Source organism: Leiobunum rupestre, chromosome 7 (genome assembly GCF_980474605.1).
Source record: "Leiobunum rupestre chromosome 7, qqLeiRupe1.1.hap1, whole genome shotgun sequence".
Taxonomy (NCBI): Eukaryota; Metazoa; Arthropoda; class Arachnida; order Opiliones; family Sclerosomatidae; genus Leiobunum; species Leiobunum rupestre.
Genome location: NC_143390.1, coordinates 31,695,858 through 31,700,112, shown reverse-complemented (window position 1 = coordinate 31,700,112; position 4,255 = coordinate 31,695,858). Strand labels below are relative to the sequence as shown.

At 36.0% G+C, this 4,255-nt stretch overlaps 1 long non-coding RNA gene across 9 annotated transcripts; it reads right to left on the bottom strand.

Annotated features, from left to right (window-relative positions):
* Nucleotides 1–2,396: 2,396 nt before the first annotated feature.
* On the bottom strand, nt 2,397–3,791 carry LOC149936071 (uncharacterized). 9 transcript variants are annotated; one of them, XR_016472156.1, is made up of 7 exons: nt 3,775–3,791; nt 3,595–3,697; nt 3,444–3,535; nt 3,315–3,363; nt 3,025–3,179; nt 2,745–2,942; nt 2,397–2,651 (listed from the first exon to the last, which is right to left on the bottom strand). It is a non-coding gene; the product is annotated as an uncharacterized LOC149936071 (long non-coding RNA). The 9 variants fall into 9 exon arrangements; XR_016472158.1 differs by having other exon boundaries at nt 2,745–2,965; nt 3,444–3,697; XR_016472157.1 differs by having other exon boundaries at nt 2,397–2,624; nt 3,444–3,697.
* Nucleotides 3,792–4,255: the final 464 nt, after the last annotated feature.

Below are 4,255 nucleotides of genomic sequence, written 5' to 3'. Positions count from 1 at the left end.
GGATGCTCACTGTGTATAGTCTTAGTCGATAATTCAAAAAAACGGTCAAAAACGCCGCCGATCAGTTTAGTAAAATATTTTCGGTGGCGTAGTCGTCGGCCATTTTCGGTATGGAGACACAGGCCGGAAGGCAGGCAAGGCTGCCAGATTTCGATAGACCGAAAACGGCCAACTCTCTCAAATGTTTTCGTTTTCAAAACGAAAATTTTGCGGCGTAGCTATCGACTAAGACTAATAGTCTTAGTCGAGAAGTTAAGCCAGTTCCCTGGATCCCCGTTGAATTTTCTCCAATTTCGGTAGGCGTATACTCGGTGCGGTGGCAATTTGCGTCGTAGAGCTAGCCCCATTTCCCAGCGGTGGTGCTGGCAGCGACGTCTTATTGACCTGCACCACGGCCAACTTAGATCCACTGCTACTCGCACTAGAAGGCCCCCCAGCTTTATTTTCCTCCCATGTTAACGACCGTATGAGGAAAAGCCGATTTACGCGGGAAAATTCCGCTTGGCACGCTAGGAACCGGGACAACCCTTCTAATGTTATCCTACGGGGAAAATTTTTCGAAACAGTCCCACTTTTAGGAACCTTTTCCCTTATCTTTGCAATATTGTTCAACGCTGAGATTTTAATATGATTTGAAGTAAGGTTTTAGCCTTATTTTAAGACTATGTTTGTAATTTTCCGATCTTTGGTTCGCGTACAATCTTCTTTTAAAATCGACCAAAATTTTAAGGCGAGGAATTGACTCCGTATCGAAAATAAGCCTCGGCGTCCTCTTGCGCGGCGCGAGATTAAAAAATGTAAAGCTAAGAACACAAAATAAAATATCTCAGATTATCTGCAATACAACTTGGGTTCTATTTTTTACTTTAGTTAATATTTTATTACTTAAATTTTTATTTTTTATTATTATTAAACTGTTCAAAACATTATTTCAAATGGTTAAAGTTTGCTGTCTCTGATACAACCTAAGCTAATACAGTGTTTTGTATTAATTTGTGATTGTAACAATCAACAACACACTGAGAAATTGGATAAAACCATTAAGAATCGCTTAGTTCCTCCTCTTCTGGACCATTTAATACACAATATTTCTCAAAAATTTTAAAAAGTTAAACACCTACAATACAAACCAGTTAGTCGAAAAGTTTTGAAACTTTAAATTTTATCTAAAACACTTTTATATTTCACGTGAAATTTGTTACAAGAAATTCAATTTGTAAAACTATGAAATTTAATATAAGACAAGTTTTTAAAATTTAATACAGAGTTTGAAATACTTACTAGTGGAATTTATGTTTAGTTTTCAATCAGGCAAGATGACGCCGAGGCTTATTTTCGATACGGAGTCAATTCCTCGCCTTAAAATTTTGGTCGATTTTAAAAGAAGATTGTACGCGAACCAAAGATCGGAAAATTACAAACATAGTCTTAAAATAAAGCTAAAACCTTACTTCAAATCATATTAAAATCTCAGCGTTGAACAATATTGCAAAGATAAGGGAAAAGGTTCCTAAAAGTGGGACTGTTTCGAAAAATTTTCCCCGTAGGATAACATTAGAAGGGTTGTCCCGGTTCCTAGCGTGCCAAGCGGAATTTTCCCGCGTAAATCGGCTTTTCCTCATACGGTAGTAGAGAGTGTAAAGTCGCTTCGCTACAGAGAGGCGCCTCTCTTTAAAAAATCCGTGGTACGATTTTATTCGCCGAGAATGTCCACAATTCCCGGGCGTTTGATGGCGCTAGTAGTATCTCCGGCACGCGCTAGATTAGAATTTGAGAAGACGCAAAAAAGGAAGAGTGTTTTTGGTATTTTTGCGAGTTTAATTTATTTTGAAATGTCTTGTTCGGCTAAAAATTGTAAATCGAATAAAAAGGTAACCACGCGTCAGTCTTTTTTTTTCAAGTTTCCAAGGGATAAAGACCGGTGAATACGCGTTTTAATTTACTAAGCCTATTCTAATACATTAACATTTCTTAAAACTTAACATTTTGCAGCCACCTGCAAAATGTTAACAGTGAAAAGCTCCAAAATAAAACTACAGATTACTTACACTTTAACCACGTATTTTGCGGTCTTCATTTCACTGACGATTGTTTTATGAATATCAAAACCCAAAACAGGCTTACACCATTAGCTACACCTACTATTTTTTTTGGGAAATTCCAATGAAACCACGGTTTTCCCTAGGTAAACTGAAGGCAAAAACATATCCCGCCATGGTCTCTTACTGCCTAATGTTCATTTATAATTAATTCAAATAGTAGCAAATTAAAATGCACCTGAAGATCATGTTACAACTACAATCTGGTGTAAGGTAAACGCAGCACTACAAATGCCAAATTATGCCCTCAAAAATCAATTCAACGAAGAAAATGATAATTTATATAAAATATTCACAATGATGAACACTAGCTTTAAATGAAATTTTTTTTACAGTGGATAAAGTCAATTCCTATGAATTTAAACCCAGAACTAGCTATTCAATTCTATTCCATTTAAATATATTTGTACTGAACATAATTATAGCCATTCAACTAAACATTTTGACAATAATCAAAACGATAACATTGAAGGTTTCGTAGACTTCGGTCCATATGGAAGGTCAAAATAGTACGCAAATCAGGCCCTAGTGTACATGGTGAATGACATAAAACTGAATTTCAAACCACCAATTGGTTACTTCCTCACAAAAGATACTTGTCCCGAACAGACTTTGAAGATATTGCTTCATGATTGCGTAACTCACCTAAAACGTATTGGCCTTATTGTCAAAGCTGTAGTCTGTGACCAAGGAACAGGCAATCAAAATTTGTTCAAAAGTATGGGGATATCAGTGGAAAAGCCATTCATTGAAATTGATCCTCCACATCTCTTGAAAAGTGTGAGGAACAATTTCAAACGGTATCCCATAATAGTGGAAGGCAATCTAGTTTCTTGGGCAGTCCTAGAACATTTTTTCAAAATAGACTAAGAAATTGGTAAGTTTCAAAGCACACATAAGCTGAAACGTAAACATATCAAGTTACCAGCATTTTCTAACATGAAAGTCAGTTTAGCTGCCCAAATTTGCAGTCAAAGTGTTTCTAATTCAAATGGCCTGTTCACTGGGATTAGGAGAGTTAACAATTGAAAGCACATACACAGCAGAGTTCCTCTTACACATGAACAGCCTTTTTGATTGCTGCAATAGCAGGACATTAAACAATGAAACACACTGTAAGAGAGCAATGACTGATCAATACATCCACATACCAATGCTGAAAGAAAAATTGGAAAGGTTTAATATATGGTAGCTTCAGAACTGTAGGTATAAAACCTTACCTTGTATTGAAGGGTGGAAAATATCAATTCAGTCTTTGCTACTCCTATGGAATGATATAAAGGATAATTTTGGTTTTAAGTTCTTAGTAACTGGAAGAATTGGTCAAGATTTTTAGAAAACTACTTTGGTTCCATTCGCCAATAAGGAGACAATTGAGATCATCCAAATACTCAACAATACCAGGCAGCATACAGAGCTGCATCAGTCAATAGCCTCTTAAAACCATCAGATTCATATTGAATTTACAATTTGGATGACTTTATTTTAAACAGACCATGATGAAGATTTGTCCAATTATGATAACCATTGAGTTTTGCAAGGTAAAGGATAATTCACTGGCGAGATTTAGAAATTTGCAAGGCATTGAAAGTCCAAACCTTCTAAAAGAAAATGTTCTTAATTATATTTCAGAATATTTAATTCACCGCTGCTATTCAAAACACCAATGTTCTACCATGGTTTTGGTATATTTAATTAAGACTTGGCCAGCCTATAAAATATTCCACTTTAGATTCCACGAATTTCTTTTGATATATTAAAAAAGTATAGTTGTTAATATTGAAATGAAATAGGGAGGGATTTTTCTTGTACTTACTTTTTATATTTCTTACGAAATCAACTGTTTTACTTAAATAGTTAAAATAATTCAACATCACAGCTGACTGAGCTGAATTCAACTTTAACCTACTGAGAGCAAAATTTATTTTTCTTTGATAAGCAATTTTACAGTGCCATCGTGTGTCCGGGAATTGCAAACACCGTCGTCTGCTTCTTCAACGCTCTCATGGGGAAAAAACGTACCACGAAATTTTAACATTACGGGGATAGGAAGAGGCGCCTCTCTGTAGCGAGGCGCCTCTCTGTAGCGAAGCGACTTTACACTCTCTGTACGGTAGTTAACATGGGAAGAAAATAAAGCTGGGGGGCCTTCTAGT